The sequence below is a fragment of the Globicephala melas genome, chromosome 11 (assembly GCF_963455315.2).
Source record: "Globicephala melas chromosome 11, mGloMel1.2, whole genome shotgun sequence".
NCBI lineage: Eukaryota > Metazoa > Chordata > Mammalia > Artiodactyla > Delphinidae > Globicephala > Globicephala melas.
The window spans coordinates 75,265,974-75,290,635 of record NC_083324.2 but is presented as its reverse complement, the minus strand read 5'-3'; the positions used below and the strand labels follow the sequence as shown (position 1 = coordinate 75,290,635).

Genomic DNA, 24,662 nt, shown 5'->3' with positions numbered 1-24,662 from the left:
GATAATAAAGGAATCATGGTCAGTAGACTTAGCCCATCGGTGGATTACTATTTCATTACTGCCTAGGTTTCATTTTCCATAAATATGAAAAGGCAAGGTTAGAATTAAAACCATCAAAAACAGTCATTTTTGTTCATAGTAGATGAATATCAGCAATTTTAGGACAGGAGACAGATGTAAGGAATATATTGGAGTTAGTTGTCCAGTGAGAGCTTATCTAGGTCTTCATTTAATATGTTTACTAATAACATGGGACTCTTATAAAATATAATTGCAATAGGCTGGAACATAGTCCAAGATTCTGCACTCGGGTGATGCTGACGCTTCCAGTCTCATGTCTGGAGACGCTTCCAGTCTCATGATGAGCAGCAGTGATCTACAGCAATGCTCCTCAAACTTGATCATGCATCAGAATCCCCTGGGAGGCTTAACTGAAAGCAGATTTCAGGGCCCTACCCCAGAATCTCTGCAGAGATTCTGATTCAGTAGATCTGTGGTGGGGACTGAGAATTTGCACCTCTAACAAGCTCCCAGGTAATGCTTGGTTGACTGACTGAGGTCCATATTTTGAGTAACACTTCTCAATCATCTGCAGCATGTCTTATATAATTTCATTTTTATTATTGCCATCACCAGATGTTGAACAATTAAAAAAAAGTAGTGCTTTTGTTTTAGGTAAAGGAGAGTAAAAGCCACAAAAATTTTAAAAGATTAAAGTGAGTAGAGGTCTTCCTCAAGATGGCAGTGTAGGAAGACCTTGTGCTCACCTTCTCCCACGGGCACACCAAAATTATAACCACTTACAGAGCAACTATCTATAAGAATAACCTGAAGATTAGCAGACAAGATTTCCACAGCTAAAGATATAAAGGAGGAGCCACAACAAGATGGGTTGGAGGAGTGGAGACACAGTATAGTCAGGACCCACAACCCCAGGTTAGTGATGCTTAAACCAAAGAGATATCAAACCACAGAGGTACTCCCCAAGGAGCAAGAAGCAAGAGGTCCAAGCCCTGCATCAGGCTCCCAAGCCTGGGGGTCCTACATCAGGAAGATGAGCTCCCAGAACATCTGGCTTTGAAAACCAGTGGGACTTAGGTTTGGGAAAGCTGGAGGGCTATAAGAAACAGAGACTATGCTCTCAAAGAGCATGTGGAAAATGTCATCCGCTCCAAGTCTAAGCACAGAGGCAGTAGTTTGAAAGGCGACTGGGTCAGACCCACTTGCTAATCTTGGAGAGCTTCCCAGAGAGGCAGGAGGCAACTGGGACTCCTCCTGGGGATGGAGATGCTGGTGGCAGCCATTTTGGGGAGCTTGTTCTACCTTGATGACACTGGCACTGGTAAACATCCCACTGTTGGTGGGATGTAAATTGGTGAAAACACTGTGGAGAACAGTATGGAGCTTCCTCAGCAAATTAAGAATAGAACTACCTACCATATGATCCAGGAACTTCACTTCTGGGTATTTACCTGAAGAAAACAAAAACACTAATTCAAAAAGATACATACACCCCAATGCTCATAGCAGCATTATTTACAATAGCCAAGATATGGAAGCAACTCAAGTGTCCACCAACAGATAAATGGATAAAGATGTCATATATATATATATATATATATATATATATAATGGAATATTACTCAGCCATAAAAAAATAAAATCTTGTCATCTGCTACAACATGGATGGATCTAAAGGATATCATACTAAGTGAAATAATTTAGACAAAGAAAGACAAATGCCATATGGTCTCATGTATATTTGGAATGTAAAAACCAAACCAAGCAAACAAAACAAATTGCAAACAGACTTATAGATAAAGAGATCTATAAACAGGTGGTTGCCAGAGTGGAGAGCAGTGAAGGTTTGGGTGAAATAGGTGAAGTGGATTAACAGGTAGAAACTTGTAATTATAAAATAAATAAGCCACGGGGATATAATATACAGCATAAGTGATATGGTCAGTAATATTGTAATAACTTCGTGTGGGGACAGATGGTCACTAGACTTGATGTGGTGATCATTTCATAATGTATGTAAATGTTGAATCACTACGTAGGTCACCTAAAACTAATATAATATTTGTAGATCAACTATTTTCAATAATAAAAAGACATTAAGGTAACTAAAATATGCTAAAATATAAAGATTTTGTTTCTCCATATTTTCCCTCACCTCAGTTATCCTAAATTATGGTAATTTTGCCCAGATTTACTTGCTGTTGGATACCATAAAACCAAGAGATGGTAAATTTTCATAATATTGCTTACTGCAAAAATTTTAAAGAAATTTTAATAGAAAAAAATGGTTATGCTAGACACTTGTTTATATAATAAGTGTGCAATGAAATTCTTGGTGTGAATTAAAAGCTGTGAAAAATTAACTATATTTAATACTAGGGTGCATGCTCTTTTAAAGGATGACTGAACACTATTGCAGCTTTACCTCTGTCAAGAATGAAACTAAGTCAAGACTGCAGTGGGATAGCTGATGAACATTACACATGACTTTTTTTAATTTATTTGAACATTTATGGATTCCAGCTGGCTACCAATGCTCATTCTGTATTTTGATGTATGGTCTGCACTATTGAGTGGCCAGCCCCACGCATGGACAGATGACAAGGGATAGAGATTCTGCAGCTCTCGGCAGCCTGATTTTCTCATGGGATAATTATTTTTTCTCCTTCTGAGATTTTTTTGCAGCCTAATGTGGAAAAATGATATGCTTTTAAATCAGGCTGTTCTCAGCTCAAGTCCTAGCACAGATAATCATTAGCAGGACGACCGCTCTGAGCCTGCTGCAAAATGGCACTAAAAATACCTGCTTGGCAGGACTGCTGTGAGGATTAGAGACAACATAAGTTAAGCAGCCTGTAAAGTGCCCAGCTGATAGCAGCTATTCTCTGTGGAGGAGCAAGGTTTTTATAAGCTTCCCTGGGAATGACTTTCTCTTCAGTCAAATACCCAATGATCATGTAAAACGACTCTTGTTAATTTATCAATATTGACACAAAAGATAGCAGGTAAGTAGTGACTATTTATAAAATTGTGTGCATTTGTGAATGCATATTTATTTAACATTATTCATAATTAAATTTGGAATTGTAACTAACATTAAATGACCTATTTTAACTTCAAATGGACATTAGTTTTTATAATAACAGTATAGGTTCTAAATATTTATTAACTAAATCAAAGGTTACTATACCAAGAAGTATTAAAATGTATGAAATAGCTCTGAGAAACTACAGAAACATAGCGATGAAACATTAAAAGATACATCAAATTGACTCTTCAACTAAAACTTCTGTACCAAAGAAGGGAGATGGATAATATTAAGGAAAGAGAACAAATAGAAATGAAAAGAGAGGTAAAGTAATCATGTGGTGGTGCAGGATGTGAACAATTACCAATAATCCACATGGGAGGCACAGGATGGGAAACACATGAGACATAAAACTGCAATTTATAACATTGGGAATAAGAATTTGTAATGCAACTGATAAATGCATTGAATGCTGCCCAATGAAAAGATTATTCTCAACCTGCTGAATGAGATAATATACTCTATATAAAGAGCTGGTTAAGGGAATTTAAATTTAAGAACAAAATTTGCAAAATCTTACACGAGTACAATTCAACAGTGGGGATCATGACGAGTGACAAAATTAAGCCAGTGCTCTATATGTTCACTGTCAAAAGATTCATCATATCTTATATGAATGTGATTGCTGGTCGTCTTTACAATGACTGTGTGGTTAACTACATTTAAAAACGTGTTAATATTTTATTACCAATCATTAGAATCTGCTAAAACAGTAAGTTCTACATAGGTATAGCTAATTGTGATTCTTCTTGGTTTTATGGAGACAGACTGATAGCCTTTATATACCCGATTTACCACTTAATTAGTGACCATAACTTCCCAGAGTCTCAGAGTCCAATATTATGGAAAGTATTAAATAAATAATATTTAGAACATCCTTGAAACTATGTCTGTCCTAGAATAAGTACATTGTAAATTGTTCAGCTGTCATTACCATCATTTGATTACTATTAATCTTCTGGGAATTTCTACCTTATCTGGCCTTGCTACTATTGACTTCACCACATTATGGCATCAGTATACATTTGTCTTCAACACAGGCAAGCTTGCATCAGAGTGATGTTTACCCATTTTTCTTTAACTCATAGATCTGGGCAAAGCCTACACATTGGGGAAAAATTCAGGTCCCTTTGACTTTGTGAAATATGTACCTTTCCACTACACTAACATCACAGAGCCCTTTAGTTCCTCAAACACTTAGTGATATTCTTATATGATATGTTGGACTTTGCTGGATTTTTGCTCACGGCTTTGAAATAATAAATCATCTTCAACAACTCACATTCACATTTACACAACCACCCAGACTTATGAGTGTTTATTTCATGCATTGCTTTTGTTTGATCTATTCCATAGTCATCTTTAACACAATCAGTTGATCATTTAAACAGAGGCCAAAAAGTCAATTGCTTTTTATGAAGAAAGGAGGCACTAGAAACTATAAATCACTTACCTGTTTTAGAACTTGGGGTTTTCATGAAATAGGTTTTCTTAAATCAAATCGACATATTTTTTTGAGCAGCTAAACTATGCTAAGTGAGGTAAATCAATTAGTGCTGACTGAAGAGGCCCACCCTTCCAAATGGGGCACACCAAAATGCTATCAGAAGAGACTTCTAAAAGATACAGAGTATTGTTTTGTGTTTTATCAGAACAACCAAATTCTGGATGCTTTCCTGTAAAAGTTCTACAAGAAAGGACAAGGAATCTATGATCCTGAGTTTCCTATTGTCAGTTTTGTAACTTAACATGTCCACACAAAATATTATTTTGGTTTTGAAGTAAATATAATTAGTGGCTATACCCTCAATTGAGTGCAGCCAGCTGGGTTGTATATTGTAAAATAACATTTATATTTTATCTAAGTTGCTCTTACATTAATATATTCTGTATATTGCCCACTTTATCTGAGATTTAACTTGAGGCTACCGCATAATGGTTTCATTTAAAATAGAGATACATAAACGTTATAATTGACCCTTGTCTTGGCTGCCTAACTCATTAATAATTGAGAGCTAAAGGAAGTGACAGCTCACACAGTAGCAGGCTAATTCTTTTTAGATAGTTATGACTTTTTCATTTGCTTCATCAGCTTTCTCTTTAGAATCTATATATAGGCTTTGGAACAAAAAGCATCTGGATTTGAATCTAGGCTCTGCCATCTAGTGGTTATGAGAACTTAAGTAAGTTGTTTATCCTCTTGGAGCCTCAATTAATTCATCTAGAACCCTATAGCAATGAATACCACCCACCCAGCACTTTTGTGAGGATTAAATAAAACAGTGCCTGCAAAGGCCCTGGCTCTTAGTAAGGATGCCATAAATGTTAACTATTATGATTAAGATCATTAGCATTATAATTGCTTTATTAATAAGAGGTATTATGATAGCACAACTTGGTTTATCAAACTTGGTATTGTATCACCTAAAAGCATAAAGGTACTGGTCTGAGTACCTGTCATAGGGCATGAAAACAAGAAGTACTAAATATGAGACTCTGGGTACTGGGACTTCTGAAAATATCAAATAGGTCAGAGGAGGGAAGCACTGAAGGTGGTCACAAGGGACAAACGCCAATCCCATTTCACAATTTTTCTAGGCTGGGGCTAGTCCTGTCCTGAAACCAATGCTGTGTCACATCTCTACACAGATAGACAGGCCTAGGGAGGAGGTGTCTGGACAGGCGGGCAGGCAAGTGATGGGGGTAGAGTTGGGAGCAGCCTCCATGTCTTCCATTTCAAAGCTTTAAATACTGAGCTGGTCCATCTCTGCTTCAAGTCTACTTTGGTACAAACAGCTCTTTTGTATGTACAATAAAATTCTGAAAATTAAGAGAAGCAAAAGCTTAGAATATTAAGGTAAAGGGATTCCTCTTATTTACTCTTTTAGATAATGAGAATATTGATGTAAAGGAATTCTTATTTGCACTGTTAAAAAAGAATAGGGATAACAAAAATCTAGGACAAATATTATCATTTGTGCAAATGATAAAAATAAAACAAAACATAGTAACTGTAGAGAGTTGTGGTGGGAATGTTTTATTCCTTCTGCATGTGTGTTTTTCTCTGTAGACATTCTCACTTTCTTAATCTAAAGCATTCCCCACAAGTAAAATTGAAAAAGTTAAAGGGAAACAAATCCAAATGTCACTTTTCATTCACATTATTCTACTGCCATCTCCTCATAGTGACACAGAATTCTTACTTCATTAGTTCAACTGTAAGCAGACTTGCTCTGAGAAATAAGTCAATGTCCTTCCCCTTTCACCTCCATACTCCCCATTCTCCCCTACTATATTTTCACTGAAGTATATTTATTTAACAATAAATGGAGAATATTTAGTGATTTAAGTTTATTTGAAATTTTTGATCTTTTATTAAAGGATATTCTTCCGGCACAAGGGTCTGCAAACTACAGCCCTAAGGCCAAATCTCGACCTCTCTTTTTTTATGGATTTCAAGTTAAGGGCAGGCTTTTCCTTTTAAATTATTGAAGTAAAATAAAAATCAAAAGAAAAATAATTATTTGTGGCAGATGAAAACTATATAAAATTCAGTTGTTAGTGTCCACAATTAAATTTTTATTAGAACTCAGCCACACCCATTCATTTACACATTACCTACGGCTGTTTCCATGCTCCAACCGTGTAGTTGAGCAGCTGTGACACAGACCATATGTTGCACTCTCATTGCTTTGCACCATTGCTTGGTTCACTACAAAATCACAGTGACAGTTCTAATTCTACAACATTTCTGGTGCCATGCATATCACTGTACCACAACATTTATTTTATTACCATTGCATATCATGTCAAAATAAGAAAAGAAGAAAAGAGTGGACTTTGAGTACTGCAATCTAATGGTACAGTGGATTATGGATTATTTCATTATCAAATTAGATAAAAAATGTCTTTTTTATTAAGCAATGATACTATAGCAGTGCCAAATAAATGTTGATATTTTCAGACTATGCACTCACATCACATCTCCAACTCATGGGAAAACAACAATCAGATAAAGTAGAAAAATCTAAATGGAATAACTAATCACAACAAATTTCTTCACAAGAATAAAAACAAAAGCAAATATGAGGTTGCAATGAAAGCAAAAATGAGGTTGCAATGAAATTTCTCAGAAGGTCATTTATTAGCCAAGCAAGAAATCCATTTACCAATGTTGACTTGGCAATTGAAGAAATGTAATGAGAGAAAGTAATTAAGACTATCAACTTTTTGACAAGAACAGTTTCTCAAAGAGTTGAAAACATTGAGAGTGACATTTTTAGTCAATTAAAGACAAGGCAAATGATCTTGAGTGGCTTTCCTTACCAACGTTAGTCGGTTGTTGCTCATCAAAGAAGTCAGTGATGAGTTTGAAATGACTGAAGAATTACCCTCCATGACTAATCTGTGTGAAATAAACATAGGTGAGAATATTTTCAAGGAAGCTGAGAAAAACTAATTCAGTACAACCTGAAGTGGAATCTGATAAGATGTGTTATCATTGATGGTGGTAAAAACCTGTGTGGAACAGAAAAGGGCTTATTTTTTTTTTAATTCATATAACTTGTGAAGAATCCAAGTGTTTAAAGCTTAAGGTTATTCCCTATATTATTCATTAGCAGGCACTTTGCATAAAATATTTGACTCTATCTGGTATTACTGAACCAGTGATGTCAACAGTGAACTTCAATCACTCTTGAGAACTTAAGCATTGTCAGCTGGATGATTTTGAACTCAGGACCAAGAATACAATTTTTCTGAATGAGGAGAACTTCTCTTAACCACTGTTATCAAATCCTGAGCAGCTTTGAAATTAGCTTTTGCTGCTAACTTGATGTTTCTTAATGAACATGAAGAAAGGCAGGAGAATGCTTATATGTGAAATGTGTGCTTCAGCATGGTCATTTGCACAACAACTGATGTTGTTGAATCACAAGTAATAGCAAACTTATTTTTATGTCTTATGCTGTCAAAAGTTAAAACAACAAGCTAGATCTCCATTCTTAGACAGATTGGTCATGGGCTAAATTACAGTTCTGAGCTAAAACTACAGACTGCATCCACTGCTGCTAAAATTACAGCAGCCTTTGTCTGACCTTGGTGAAAGTGCACGGGAAATTTCCATATTTTGAGATCAATTTAACTGTGCAACTGAGGAGCTTCCACCGAATCTTCATTGAAAGTGGTTAATCTGCAATGCAATGGCATGTTAAAAGGCAAACATTAAGAAGAGAATCTAATAGAATCCACAAATTCCTTCCAAGAGATGAACATGTTCAATTAAAAATCATATGTATGGACTTGAGGACACGGGGAGGGGGAAGGGTAAGCTGGGACGAAGTGAGAGAGTGGCATGGACTTATATATACTACCAAATGTAAAATAGATAGCTAGTGGGAAGCAGCCGCATAGCACAGGGAGATCAGCTCGGTGCTTTGTGACCACCCAGAGGGGTGGGATAGGGAGGGTGGGGGGAGAGACACAAGAAGGAAGAGTTATGGGTATATATGTATATGTATGGCTGGTTCACTTTCTTATAAAGCAGAAACTAACACACCATTGCAGAGCAATTATACTCCAATGAAGATGTTTAAAAAAAGAAAGAAAGAAAAGGAATCCAAAAAAATAAAAATCGTATGTTTGTGGGACTTCCCTTGTAGTCCAGGGGGTAAGACTCCATGCTTCCAATGCAAGGGGCCCGAGTTCAAGCCCTGGTCAGGGAACTAGATCCCGTGTGCCGCAAGTAAGACCCAGCACGGCCTAAATAAATAAATTAATTAATTTTAAAAAATCATATGTTTGTGGATTGTTAACAGTACCTACCTGTGTGAAAATACATTTCATAGATGATATATACAAAATCTCATTTCAGATCAACATTGACAGATGGATATTTGCAACCAATTTTGATGACAGAGCACACAAAAGTGAAACCCCAATGTTGTGAGTTTTCAGTCACTGCTATAACTAATTACCACAACTTAGTGGCTTAAAAAGAATACCCATTTTTTATCTTACAGTTTTGTAAGTCAGAAGTCTGAGTTACAGCATGGCTCTTCTTAAAGTCTCACAAAGCCAACATCATGGTGTCAGCAAAACTGTGTTCCTTTCTGGAGGCTCCGGGAATGATTCTACTTCTAAGTTCATTCAGGTTGTTGGATGAATTCAGTTCCTTATGGTTGTAGAACTGAGGCCCTCATTTCCTTGCTGACTGTTGGCCAGGGGCCAATCTTTGCTCCTAGATACTCCCCATGATCTTTCTCATGCTTTCCATGTGGCCCCTCGACCATCTGTGGGTCAAGTCCTTCTCATGCTTCTAATCTCTATGACTTCTTCCACTGCATCGCTCTGTCTTCAGCCTGAGAGCATTCTCTCTACTTTCAAGAGCTCATTTGATTAAATTAAACCTACATGAATAACCCAAGCTAATCTCCCTATTTTAACTCTCATAATCTCAATTATATCTACAACTTCCCTTTTGCTGTATAACATATGTAAAGGATCCAAGGACTAGGATGTGGACATATTTGTAGGGTCATTATTCTGCCTGACGTATATAACTAAGCAAAATGTTACCGCCCAAAACGAAATCTATTTTTTTCATTAGCAGATCTGTGTTACAAAAAAATTGTGCTTTATTTTTATTCTTCTTATTATTATATTTTGAACTTCATTAATTAAAAATGTATGGGAAGTTGTGTTTCTCTCTTATTATATAAACACTTGTCTAATATCCTCAGTTTTGCCTTTGGCCCATAAGCTTAAAATATTTACTATCTGGTCCTTCACAGACAATGTTTGTTGATCCTTGTACTAATGAGAAAATAAGTTGGCATAGACTTTCTGGAAGGAAGTTTAACAATATGTTTCAATAACTAAAACCAAAAAAACAAACAAAAAGCTGTGCTAGAAACGATATTAACAGGAATTTTTCCTAGGAAATTATGTATGTGTGTGCTCAAATTTAGCAACAGTTTTTGCTTATTCAGCATCATTTATAAAGGCCAGAATCTGTAGCTAAGCCAAGTATGTATCAATAGGAGGATGGTTAAATAAATGAGTAAACCCATTCGGTACTAAAATTATATTATAATAAATGCAGCTCTTTTTATCATCATTGACTACATGCAACTTAATGTTTTTAATAATGCATATTTATAATAGTTTTAAGAGGTAACTATAATTATAAGCTATTTGTATAAAAATAATTGACTTAATTTTGTGGGCACATTAAAAGAAGCAATAGAAAAAGACTTTAGTCTGAAATGGTTAATCCTGAAATAGAGCTCTATAACTATTGTTTAGAGGTTTAGAGAAATCTTCCAGAAGAAAGGGCTAAAAATATAATGACAGTTGTTTCTCAGTAGTGGGACTGAGAGTGGGAAGTTTTAGAGCAAAGAGCCTTGCTTTTCATTATAAGGTCTGTGTACTATTTGATTTTACTTTGATAAAAGTATAAAAATAGGGAATTTTGCATACGTGTGTGTGTGTTTGTGTGTGTGTATTTGTGTGGTCTCTTCTTTTAAGAAATGTGCCGTGGTGGCTGTCCTTTCCTCAGGAAATCATTATACTCCACAAAACAGAAATGACTGAGGAATTGAGAGTAGAACTAATTACTAAATTTGCTCCCTTTGACCAAATAGGCCAGAGCTTAAGTGAAAGAAACATAAATTGAATGGAATCTCACAGGACCTAAAAACAATATTTTGTAGGTCACATTTTTCCTTTTGTCCAGCATGTTCTGCAGTCTTCCCTCTACACTCATTTCCTGAAGAGAATATTCCTGAATTCTGATGGTTGTAGAAAGCCCTCCCTTCCCACCAAGAGAAGGGACATCATTAAGCGAAGGTCTTTTTGTCCCCAGGACAAATCTGACACAGATGGTAGAATATTTCCCTTGTATACACAGGGAGGCAAAGCAAGAAAAAGTCAATAGATAGGCAATTTTTCTAAACAAGGAAAAATCCATTATACACTAAGAACACAGAAAATTCTACTCAGCAGTCTGAATATCAGAATAAGAATGAGCTTTATAGTTGGCTAGCCTGATTTCAAATTCCAGTAATTCCTAACCCTGCAGACCTCAGTTCTAGTATCTGTAATACTGAGTAAGTGATAATCTATGTCACAGGATTCTTTAGTAATTAATTAAATAATGAATATAAAGTAACTAGCATAGGTACTTCCCTGCTGGCACAGCGGTTAAGAATCCTCCTGCCAATGCAGGGGACACGGGTTCTATCCCTGGCCGGGGAAGATCCCACGTGTCGTGGAACAACTAAGCCTGTGCACCACAACTACTGAGCCTGTGCTCTAGAGCCTGTGAGCCAAGATTACTGAAGCCTGAGGGCCTAGAGCCGGTGCGCCTCAATGAGAGAAGCCACCGTAATAAGAAGGCTGCGCACCGCAAAACGAAGAGTAGCCCTGCCCACGACAACTAGAGAAAGCTCATGCACAGCAACAAAGACCCGACGCAGCCAAATATAAATTAATAATAAATAAATAAATTTATTTAAAAAATAAAGTAACTAGCATAATATTTAGCATACAGTAAACGTTCAACATAGCTGAGGTTCTCTGCCTATTACTGTAAACTTCTGCCCTTAAACTACTTCCTTTTAAGTATCTGCAATCATATAAATAATATCTAAATCTATCTATATATATACTTAGTACAGCTTTTAAATATACACAAATTAATTTAATTATCTGTTTTACTTTCAAGTAATTATGTAATGCCTTTCCCCTTGCATAAATATTTGAAGGCAAGAAGCACATGTAATACTTCTCATATAACTACATAACGTGCATTCGTCTATTAATGTATTTGAATATTTACATTCAGTATTCCAGTTAATGTGCACACTAGCATCTGACTTGTGAACTTTTATTATCCCACTGTTACCGATAAAAAGGCTAAAACTTAGAGTGGTTATTAAATATTTTAGCCAAGGTAATACCACTAGAAGGAGGCAGAGAAGGGATTTGAGGGATTTGAACCAGATGTGTCTATCCAGAGTCCAGGTATCTATTATGTGTACAGCCATGACCTGTAAAACTGAAAGGAGAAAAGTTACTGCCATTGCTTTTATGCTTACCTTTGCAGGTACATTGAGGAGGTATACTCTCTGTTTTCAGTGTACACATACACATTTAATCGAGCACCAAATTGTATCTATTTTCACCTGTAAGGGACTCTCAAATCCTTTCATTTCTCACCTGTCCCTGTCCTTATTACCTTGGTCCAGAATGCTCTTGTCATCAGCTCAAATAACTGCTTTGGCTTCCTAAAGGAACAACCAGTCTTCACTCTTACACCATCCAGTTCCCTGTCTACACTGTAGCAGAGCTGTGCTCTAAAACCCAGTCTGTTCCTGTAGCACTTCAGTAGCCCCTACATTGTTCTGAGCAAGAAGCTCCAACTCTTTTGCTCCCCCTACATTGTAAGCTCTGGGTGAAAGTAGCCATCCTGTCCAGTTTGCATGGGAGGTTTTGCACATTTTTGTTATTCAGTAACTCTTCAGTCAGTGTGTGAATGAACCTAGTTTCTAAGCTTCATTATGTTCTTCACCTGCTCATTCCTTCAGCTTCATCTTTTGCCACTCCTGAGCTTGAATTTACACTGCAGCTGTAATGAATTGTTTAGATCATGAAAATCACCAAAAGAAAAAAAGTTATCAGAAAAGCACAGTGCTGAAAGAAAGAAAGGTAAGCTCCAAGACTCAGACATCTGATAAAGCCAGGAGAGCTGAGACTGGTGACAGGGCAGCTAGGAGGGCCAAACAAAGAGATACTTGGGAACAAAAGGAAAATGGACAATGGACACAGGCGAACAGGAGTACACACCCATGTCATCAGCCACAAGGACCAAATCTCTGGGTCAAATGTTGTGTGTTGTGTCTTATCCTTAGGGACAAGTATACTTGTCTTACCTTCCTTAGTTCCTTCTGTGTTTTTCTTACATCAGGAGAGCCATTCTGGAATGAGTTCAGTGACTATTTTGTTGCTATCTGGTTATTATATGCCAGGCATCCTGTTAGAAAGTGAGGGTGCAAGACCAGAGGGTAGTATGCATTTCCCTCATGAAGACTGCAGTCTGTGTAAGAGGGAGATATCGATTATTTCAACATGGTAGAGAAAAGACTGCACTAAATTTTATAGCTGCACGCAACGATGAGGGCTCACAGAGAGAGGTTTCATCACAGTTTCTATAAACATCTATTGATTTTATCTATGTCAACAAGATAACTAAATCTCCAGATGTTTAGGCTACATGTTTGCTGCACATACATTGTTGTTTATGTAGAACAGGTGAAGGGTCATGTGAAACTTTTTTATTTTGCCATTTGAATATGAATTCATTTTGTTTACACTGCTTTTCCTGGCTAAAAGGCTGAAAATTTCCCAAAGGTCACAGTGGAATTCCTCACTTTGTTTGACAGGATGAAGACCAAATTTTTGAATGTCAAACACTCTTCTAAAGAGTTTGAGTTCGTCTGATGTCTAATGCCATTTCACTTATATCTTTTTCTGAAGAAATCTGTTTTCCCCAGCGTGAAAACTCTATTTGAAATTAAGTCATATGCAAGTTCTGCTGCACCAGGAGCTAGGTTCTTCCATGTCTCTCCTCTCAATTTCCACACCATTCTGAGAGGTGGGGAGATGGGTAGTCATCCAAGGGACAGGGGTTATAATCATATGAGTAGACCAGCTAGGTCTTTCATGTTACAGTGTTCCACCCAAATATTTTCAACAATATGCAGTATTGAATATGCAGATTAGGAACTTGCTCAGAAATCACAGTTGCAACTCCTGGGAGCAGTGGTTTACCAGGTATGGGGAGAAGACAGAGCAGTGGAAGCCCTTCATCTCAAGTGTAGGCAGTAATAGCACTGGCTGTAGAAAATTTAAAGAAATAGTAAGACTGACTAAAATTTGGTCTGCTTATTATTATCACCATGTGCTGTCATTCTAAACAGTGTCAGTGGTAAAATCCTCCTTTCTGTTGGGCTAGATTACCCCCTCTGCACCACTCCCTTGCAAAGTCTCCTTCTCACTATTTACCTCTCTCTTTCTGTTCTACCTGTGGGGCAAGGGCTGCTGTTGAGACAGGCTGCGACCTGGGACCCTTTGCTGAAGTGCTGCAATGCTTGTACCTGGAAACACCTCTCCTCAAGCAACAAAATACAAAGAAACTGTATGGGACTAAAAATAACTGTGTGTTGGCAATCTGTATATCTTCTTTGGATAAATGTCTATTTAGGTCTTCTGCCCATTTTTGGATTGGGTTGTTTGTTTTATTGATATTGAGCTGCATGAGCTGCTTGTATATTTTGGAGATTAATCCTTTGTCAGTTGCTTCGTTTGCAAATATTTTCTCCCATTCTGAGGGTTGTCTTTTGGTCTTGTTTATGGTTTCCTTTACTGTGCAAAAGCTTTTAAGTTTCATTAGGTCCCATTTGTTTATTTTTGTTTTTATTTCCATTTCTCTAGGAGGTTGGTCAAAAGGATCTTGCTGTGATTTATGTCATGGAGTGTTCTGCCTATGTTTTCCTCTAAGAGTTTTATAGTGTCTGGCATTACATTTAGGTCTTTAATCCATTTTGAGTTTATTTTTGTGTATGGTGTTAGGGAGTGATCTAATTTCATTCTTTTACATGTAGCTATACAGTTTTCCCAGGACCACTTATTGAAGAGGCTGTCTTTTCTCCATTGTATATTCTTGGCTCCTTTATCAAAGATAAGGTGACCATATGTGCGTGGGTTTATCTCTGGGCTTTCTATCCTGTTCCATTGATCTATATTTCTGTTTTTGTGCCAGTACCATACTGTCTTGATTACTGTAGCTTTGTAGTATAGTCTGAAGTCTGGAAACCTGATTCTTACAACTCTGTTTTTCTTTCTCAAGATTGCTTTGGCTATTTGGGGTCTTTTGTGTTTCCATAAAAAGGATATACAGATTGCCCACAAACACATGAAAGGACGCTCAACATTGCTAGTCATTAGAGAAATGCAAATCAAAACTGCAGTGAGGTATCACCAGTCAGAATGGCCATCATCAAAAATCTACAAACAATAAATACTGGAGAGGGTGTGAAGAAAAGGGAACCCTCTTGCACTGTTGGTGGGAATGTAAATTGATACAGCCACTATGGAGAACAGTATGGAGGTTCCTCAAGAAACTAAAAATAGAGCTACCATATGACCCAGCAATCCCACTACTGGGCGTGTACCCTGAGAAAACCATAATTCAAAAAGAGTCATGTACCACAATGTTCATTGCAACTCTATTTACAATAGCCAGTACATGGAAGCAACCTAAGTGTCCATTGACAGATGAATGGATAAAGAAGATGTGGCACATATATACAATGGAATATTACTCAGCCATAAAAAGAAACGAAATTGAGTTATTTGTAATGAGGTGGATGGACCTAGAGTCTGTCATACATAGTGAAGTAAGTCAGAAAGAGAAAAACAAATACCATATGCTAACACATATATATGGAATCTAAAAAAAAAAAAAAAAAGGTTCTGAAGAACCTAGGGGCAGGACAGGAATAAAGACAGAGACATAGAGACTGGACTTGAGGACATGGGGAGGGGGAAGGATAAGCTGTGATAAAGTGAGAGAGTGGCATGGACATACATACACTACCAGATGTAAAATAGATAGCTAGTGGGAAGCAGCCACATAGCACAGGGAGATCAGCTCGGTGCTTTGTGACCACCTAGAGGGGTGGGATAGGGCGGGTGGGAGGGAGACGCAAGGAGGAGGACAGATGGGGATATACGTATATGTATAGCTGATTCACTTTGTTATATAGCAGAAACTAATACACCATTGTAAAGCAATTATAACCCAATAATGATGTTAAAAAAAAAAAACTGTGCATGCACAGTTGGGGCAAATTCTGGACCCAAAAGATACAAAGAAACCAAAAAATCCAATTGCCACTCTTGAAGAGCCTTGAGCAAAAACAGGGTACCGCGCATGCCCCCTGCACACACCACCACCTAACGGGTAGTAAACCAGCTAAGACACCCCTACAGCCTGACCCCTGGACATACCCCTACCCTCATCCTGTATAAGGAATTGGAATCAGTTCGACCTGCCCCTGCCACTGAAAGAGCAAGTGAAGGAACCTGTTGTTTGTTCTCGCTCCCTGCTGCTGCAGCAGGCGCCCCAATAAAGCCTCGCCTGAATTTCTTGTGGGGCCTCTAGTCAATTTCTATTGGTTGGGGAGGGCCAGGAACCCTGGTGGGTAACACTGTTACCAGGGACAGGGAGTGTTGTCATCTTGCTGTTTTCTTTACAGTGGCATCTATGTTGCTATCTGATGAGGCAGTAACAAAGGTTCTATCCAGGGGCAACATCCCTACTGTTTCCCTACTAGAATATCTCTTCCCTGGCAAATATGATGCCTTCTTCCACTCAGCAAATGGCTTCACAAAATTATTTTGTCAGGATCTGATGAGAGAACTGCCCTATCAGGGAATAGGAGGCATTTTCGTGGTCAGGCCTGAAAGTGATGCACACAGTAGTTACTGAGCACTGCTCCTTTAAGAACAGGATTCTCCCTGGGTGCAGTAACACCACCAAAAGCCCAGTTTGGTAACCAACAACCCATTTTGAATATAAGCACAAGCTTTTTGGAAAATGTATAACTTTGTAACAAATAATAGGAAAGAAATATCCTCCTGAGTTCATCTGGAAGAAAGAGAGATATTTTTTAGAATAATTCGCAGAAGGCCTTGCTAGGAATATTTGAGAAAAAAGAATTCCTATTGGAAGAAAGGGAAGGAGGGGAAAAGAGAGGAAAGGAAGGAAGGAAGGGAAAATGTGTAGAATACCCTTCAATTTTTGTAGAGCAAAACTGATTGACCTGTACTAATTTGGCTTTAAAAAGAAAAAACAAAATTAAATTAAAAAATGGTTTAAAAAAAGTGTGGCCTACTTCTACCTAAATTAGAAAATGTTTATTTAAGTGATTGAAAATTGAACGTGTACAAAGCAGCACACCATCTTTGTGCCTTGATCCAATAAGACTCTGCAGTATACTGTACCTTGGCAGGCAGTTCTTAATCTTCAGTCCAGCTACTCCCCTGTGGCCACAATATTCCAAGTATTTTTCCAGCCTCTATCTTTTTCCAGACCCAAAGCAAAGCTTGTCGCCTCCTTGTGTACTGGGCCACTCCCAACCCTCAGAGGTTCTGTGTTTGATACTTTGTAAATAGTAACCAGGAAAGGGAAGCTGACACTTAGTAGGGAATAGTAGGGAATCAGAGGTTACACTTGTTAAGATGTAGCAAACCTAGCAAATGAACCCCATGAGCTTAAGTTCCAGAAGATCATGGCATCAAACCTGGAGTGAAATTAACATCACTTTAGCTCAATTCTAATTGTATTAGTTTACAGATATAAATCTAAGGCATATGGACATTTAATGATTTGACCAAGGTGATACAGTAGTTAAGCAGGAGGACAAACTAACTAATGATTAATACAAAAGCAGAAGCTTGACTGCATGAAATCTTCTTCAGAACTTTAACCATGTTCCACCACAGGAAAATAGTAGCTCTGGCAAAAATTCAGTCCTGATGATTTATTTATAAAGGGTATAAAAGTGGATGTCTGTACCCTTTTGTTCCTTTTTTGAATATGTACTGTGGCTATTTTACTGTTGGAATGAGAATGATGTTTATTTTAGGTTTTAAGCACACCGGGTGCAACAACATGGCAATGAGACTGAACCTGTAAGCCACATTTGATGCACAACTTTATAGATGATAAGTTTTAGGTTGTCAGTTAATGCAAATCCTATCTAAACTTATAATTTTCACTTACAATTTGCATGGACTCCTTGGGTCAGTCAGTTTCATCCCACACAGATACGGTGATCAGAGAGAGTGGAGTTTCTAGGAGAATACTACTTGTATATCTCTATCCTATTTAGATAAAGGCAATTTTAAAGATATCAAATATCCTTTGTATACCACTATAAAGCTTTTTAACATAAATAAATTAAAAACCAGAAAAATTTCTTTGTCTGATTACAGCTCTATTTTCTTTTTTTTTTAAAATAGTGTTTATTTATTTTTACTTGTTGACAGTTTGCTTTATTTATTTATTTATGGCTGTGTTGGGTCTTCGTTTCCGTGCGAGGGCTTTCTCTAGTTGTGGCAAGCGGGGGCCACTCTTCATCGCGGTGCGCGGGCCTCTCACTATCGCGGCCTCTCTCGTTACGGAGCACAGGCTCCAGACGCGCAGGCTCCAGACGCGCAGGCTCAGTAATTGTGGCTCACGGGCCCAGTTGCTCCGCGGCATGTAGGATCTTCCCAGACCAGGGCTCGAACCCGTGTCCCCTGCATTGGCAGGCAGATTCTCAACCACTGCGCCACCAGGGAAGCCCTACAGCTCTATTTTCCATTCAGAAAGCATAGTCTCCAGAAACTAATGTGCTCCACACAGAAATACTCAGCACCAAAGTTAGCGCTGGATGCCCCACATTCAAACATCCCTGCCATCACACCATGCTTCTTTCTAAAGAAGCTTTTGCTTAAAACAAAACAAACAAAATAAACCCCACATAAACTCCCATATGACAATGTGCTCAGAGAGGAGGCTGGCCCCATTCCCAGCCACAGCCAGAGTCCAGATTGGTCTAAGCCAATTACTTTGTTATCATTCCTCTCATCAGTGACTGATTTAGATAAATGAGACTTACGAGGAAATCTGTTGGGGGTCTTCTGGGAAAGACATCTTCACTCTTTGGAGAGATGCAGAGAAAGAGGCAGCTTCCTTTTCCTTGGGCTCTTGTTTTGCCTGGATGTATTGCCCGTAGAGCTAGCACAGAGTTCAGAGTCCATGCTCTAGGGAGGGACAAAGCAGAATGATGAAAAGGACTTGGATTCCTAATGACACACTTGAACCTAAATTAACCAGCTCTATAACTGCCATTCTTCTGGACATCTTGTCATGCATGTGTAAGAAATATCCTTATTATTAAACTAGGTGCAGTTGGAAATATCCAACATGGTAAAGACCAAATTGCCTCTAAAACTTTCCCTCTGAGATGTGCCCTTCCTGGATACAACAGGCCTCACCAAGAAGTGTGGAAGATCCAATGCAGACTCCTTAAAGCCATCACAGAAGGAGCCCCAAGAGCATTTTCTTAAAACCCAAAAGCCAGCATTGCTTGAGATGACAGTGGCAGAACAACGAGGTCTATGTGAAAAGGCAAAGGGTACCAGATGTTCACCTTGAACATATAACAGGGACTTGGGTAAAGAGGGCAAGAGAATCCAGGAAAGGGGTGAGGAGTTGGCACCATGATCATCATACCCATTTCCTCTTCTCCCTAGATACACAGCTAACCTGCATTATTCAGCTTCTCTGTGACTTAAGTTCTAATCAGAGGCATATAAGAGGAAGTGATGTATGCCTCTTTCCAGACTGTGCCATAAACCTTCCAGATGTGCTCCTCCAGGCTCTCTCCCCCTTTCAGCTGCCTGGCTAGGAAATGGTCTTAGGAATGACCTTGAAAGCCATGAGTTAAAGGCGGATGAGTGACCCATGGAAACAGGTCTCTGTGTTCTACCTGTTCCTGCTCAGGAGGAATATCCAAAATAGACTATTAACCTTGAATGAGATATAAACTTTCATTGTTTTACACTGCTGAGTTTTAGAGGATTACTTGTTACAATTGCTAGCATTACAGCATTAATTAATACACCAGCGGTAAAGAGTTTTGGTGAATAGTGATATGACTGAAGTGAACAAGTGGGCTAATATAATTCAAGTTTATAAACAACAAAAACTGAGGCTCAGAGAGTTGGGTGTCTTGCCCAAAACACCCACAAAGTGATTTGTAGAGCTAACCTATAACTCAGATGTTCTGTGTCCAAGTTCACCTACTTGCGTTATCCTATCCTACAAAAGGACAAGTGGATAAAATCCGACTTAGTTCCAAGTCTTGAAGACTGATCTTGACTAAGATATATCAGAAAAGGCAAATCCTGTATGAACTAAACAGTACAGATTATTGTGTTATTGATTGGTCCCTAAGTACACTGCTTTCAGCTTTATATTAAGCTTGATTTTACATCAGATTCACTAGAATTATCACATGATTGGTATCCACTGATGTTTTAGTGCAAATTAACCCTAGGTTGATCTAGAATATTGCTAACATTTCCTTTATTTTTAGCGTATAATTTATCTTTCTAATACGGTATTTGGCATTAGCTTTGTGTGTGTGTGTGTGTGTGTGTGTGTGGTATGCAGGCCTGTCACTGTTGTGGCCTCTCCCGTTGCGGAGCACAGACTCCGGACGCGCAGGCTCAGCGGCCATGGCTCACGGGCCCAGCCACTCCGCAGCATGTGGGACCTTCCCGGACCGGGGCACGAACCCGTGTCCCCTGCATCGGCAGGCGGACTCTCAACCACTGCGCCACCAGGGAAGCCCTGGCATTAGCTTTTAACAGTATCAAAATGAAGAAACCATTCTTTTCTTCCATAATGGTATTTGGCATTAACTTTTACAGTATCATAATTAAGAAACCATGCTTTCCTTCTTTCCCTTAAACATTTTTTCTAATTAAAAGTTAATATGTTTTCATTATAGCAAAGTTATTTAAAAATTTCTCACAGAGCCGGTTTCTCACTGTTGGAGTGGGAGGTTACAGGTAAACAAGGGGAAGAGGCTACAATTATCCATCTGGCGATAGATTATAGTTGGAGACATAAGTATAAACATATTTAGCTTGATATAGATACAGAGAGTTACATAAAGAACTATATATAGATACACATATACAGGGATTAGTATAGACCCATGTATTTCCTTTCTCTGTCAGCTGAGAGGGCTTAGAAGCAATAACATCCCAAGAGCAAGCAGCACATATGGCACCCAGATCTTTGTTTCTATTACCATTCTACAATAAAACAAAGCATGGCTCCTTGGAGAAATGGGTGATTCTAGGACTGGGGCAGGAAAGGTACAAGATGAGCCTGGAATATCTTACAGTGCCAGAAAATAAGGAATAATTTTTTTAAAGGTATCCCACAACAATGGGATATGTCAAAGGAGCTCCTCATGACCAAAATTAGAATGATTTGAGCAACAAAGTAAACAAAGTAGTATCAAATTATAACCCAATATATAAAGAAATATCCATGAATCTGTATTGATACAAAATATTGAACAAATGAATGGAATAGAATAGAATAGACAAATATCCCATGCAGAAAAATTCCAAATAACTTATGGAAACTCCAGTCTCAGGGACGAAGGAGGTGGACCATAACTCCCACTACTTAAGTGTAGGCTGTACATAGTGACTTCCTTCCAAAAAAGACAGTGCGGAAAGGTGGATGGAAGAAGAGTAACTTTACAATTAGTAGTGACAAGTCACATTGATAGAATATACCCTTCATAAGCTGTAATGAAAGGGCCACTTTACCTCTGTGTTCTTCCTCCCCAAAACTTCTTACCCCAGTCTAATCATGAGAAAAACATCATACAGTTCCCAGTTGAGGGACATTTTACAAAGTGTCTGACCAGCATTCCTCAAATCTGTCAAGGTCATCAAAAACGAGGAAAATCTGAGAACTGTCACAGCCAGGAGGATCCTAAGGAGATAGGATGACTAAATGCAATGTGGTGTCCTGAATGGGATCCTGGAACAAAAAATGATGTTAGTAAAAACTCAGGAAATCTGAATAAAGTATGGACTTCAGATAATAATAACGTATCAATACTGGTTCATGAATGTTCATGAAAGTACCATACTAATGTGAGATATTGATACTAGGGAACTGGGTGTGAGGTATAAGGGCCCTCTGTGTACTGTCTTCACAATTTTTCCAAAACCTGAACTGTTCTAAAATTTAGAAGTTATTTTCTTTCAAAGAATTACCTGTAATCCTATCATCTTGCAATAAGCAGACATTTTAATGGAGATTTAATCTTTTTTTCTATGGGTCTATTTTTCAAAGTGGTTTCATACTGTACATACTTTTTTCACTTAACATTTAGTGAACGTATTTTCATGTCATTATAATCTTACAACAATGTATCATCTTAGGGATGTATCATAAATTATTTAGTCAGTTATCTATTGGTATGTTTATTCTTCTCTAATCCTATTGAATTTATTGGGGAAGGAGATGTGGGAAATGGAGAGAGTACGAAGAGAGGAAACAATTCTGACATATTTGTTCACTGTGAGAAAGAGAGGGATGCGGCCAATCCAAAGCTGCCAGGAAAGATGCATTGGGCCCAGAAACAAGAGACCAAGACCAGACACTGGTGTCAGCTCTGCAAATGACTCTGACGGTAGCCTTTAAGTAACTTAATCTCTACAGTTCTTTATCTACAAAATGTTTTTATCTATAAGATGGGCTAGATAACTTGCTCAACACCATCCATTCCTAAAATCTATTCTTCCATATTTTGCAAAACAACTATTTCTTAGAAAATTTCATGTAGGTGATATGGCCAAATATACTTAATATAATGAAGAGGATGTAGAAAATGGATGACAGACACATTTCCTCTTTGTTGTATAGCCAAAAGCAATTTCCCATCACGTGGCACTAACGATACATTACATGAAGTGACAGTTGGAGGCAAAGGGAACTCTTCCTGGTGAAGGAGAGGGAGAACCAGTCCATGAATGTTGTGAGAACAGATAGGAAACTCTAACAACAGAATGATTTCTAGACAAATTAGTGAGTTTTTAGATGTGAGAATTTTGCAGCTTGGGGCTGGATAGAGAACCATCGGGGATATTACAGAAGATATTTCTGCCCTGGGTAGGAATTCAAGCTGAATGGTCACCAAAAACACTTTCCATTTTAAAAGGCTGAGATTTTTCTTTCATTTTATGAACAACACCACCTTTAGCATTGACCCTGTTTCTGAGCTCTCTGCTGTCTCATTGGTCTCTTAACTGAAGAACTGAAACACTAGCAAAAATAAAGGCATCAATTAAGCGGATAAGTCCTTTGGCTTGTTTGTATGCGTTGATGGGTACATCTCTAAGCATCTCATGAAGGACGGGCCCTTTCAGTGTGATTAGGAGAGTGTGAGCGGAATCGTCTCTTGAAGCTCAATCTTCTCTATTAGGGCAAATACAGAAAGAACAGAAACTTCGGCAAGCAGATCTCCTGTTCACAATCAAACTTTAGAATTTGGTCATATTCTTTCATATTCTTTTTGGAACGTGATTTTGTGAGAGCCCCAATAGGTAGAAAATAACAATACACACACTTATTAATACTAAAGTTTTTGAAATTGATCTGATTTGCAGGTAAGGGTTCTTCACCTTCCCACTGTCGGGTATGGAGGGAGGAACTGCACCTGGTGGGAGTTTTCTTTCCCATGTGGTGAAGGTGACTCTGTTTCATACATTAGTTGACTCCAATGTGTTTCCCCCTACCTATCTCGCCTTCTTTATTCAAAGATTTTGTCATGGGTGTCCCCAGACGTTTGTTTCTGGAGTTCCACTCCCACGAGAAAATGGAGGTTCTCAGGGATGAGGGGTGGAAGGGAAAATGGGGGAAGGAGATTGAAACAAGCCTTAAGAACTTTTGGTCCTAAACTTCAAAAGTACAGAAAGTGAATGTAATATTTTATGAGAAACCACATATTGTCTGTGGACCTTCACTTCCAACACACACACACACACACACACACACACACAGACGCACACGCACACCTCTAAGCCACAGGCGACTGCTATTGGCAAATGCCTCTTCTCCAATCACCAGAGCAAGGAAGGATCCCTAGAGCCCAACGCACCGCCAATAGTTGGGGTCTCTGGCAGCCTCGGCTGCAGTCGCCCAGTCTGGGGAATGACAGCGTGGAAGGCGCTGCAAGGAGATCCTTTGCATGCTTTGTGGTATGTTAAAAATGCAGCATCATCCTCTCTGCTCCTTTTCTTGGGCCGACAAGCCGAATTAGAGAGCACGGGGAATCCAGAAAGGCGAAAAGGCTGCCTCCGCCAAAAGCCCTCGGGTCCTCCACGCCCCCCACCCCAGCCCCCCACCCCTAACCCCCTTCTTAGGTTCTAATCGCCACCGCTCCAATGGGCCAGCGGCGCCTTCACCATCTCCTCTTCCATTCACTCCAGCGGGGAGAGAAGAGGGAAAACAAAACTCTAAAAATAACTGTCAGCCTCTTAAAAAAGGAAAAGCTTAGCTGCCGTCCCCCCTGCATCCCCCGCTCCCCCCCTTCTCCTCTCCCTCCTCCCGCCCCCCCTCGTGGGGCACATGTCTGCTTCTTACAACACCGAGCCACATGGTTCCAGTTAGGCGCCGAACCCCACCAGGACGGAGAGGAAATCCACATCTGTGGGACGCTCCGCACGGAACCACCTCCAGCGAGGGTGGCCGTGGGACTGCAGCACCGGGATGAAGGGCTAGACCGCGGGATCGCTGCTCATGCGGTGAGAGGGGGCGCGGGAGGTGGCCGGGGAGGGGTGGGCCAGAGGGCCCCCGCAGCGCCCGCCGCCCGCCCCCGCGCGCGGTGGGTACCTGCCCGCCCTG

General features: G+C 39.0%; 1 long non-coding RNA gene across 1 annotated transcript; it reads right to left on the bottom strand.

The window, feature by feature from the left end:
* Positions 1 to 18,136: 18,136 nt before the first annotated feature.
* Positions 18,137 to 24,647, bottom strand: LOC132598115 (uncharacterized). The gene is made up of 3 exons (XR_009565834.1): positions 24,402 to 24,647; positions 18,838 to 18,982; positions 18,137 to 18,475 (listed from the first exon to the last, which is right to left on the bottom strand). It is a non-coding gene; the product is annotated as an uncharacterized lncRNA (long non-coding RNA).
* Positions 24,648 to 24,662: the final 15 nt, after the last annotated feature.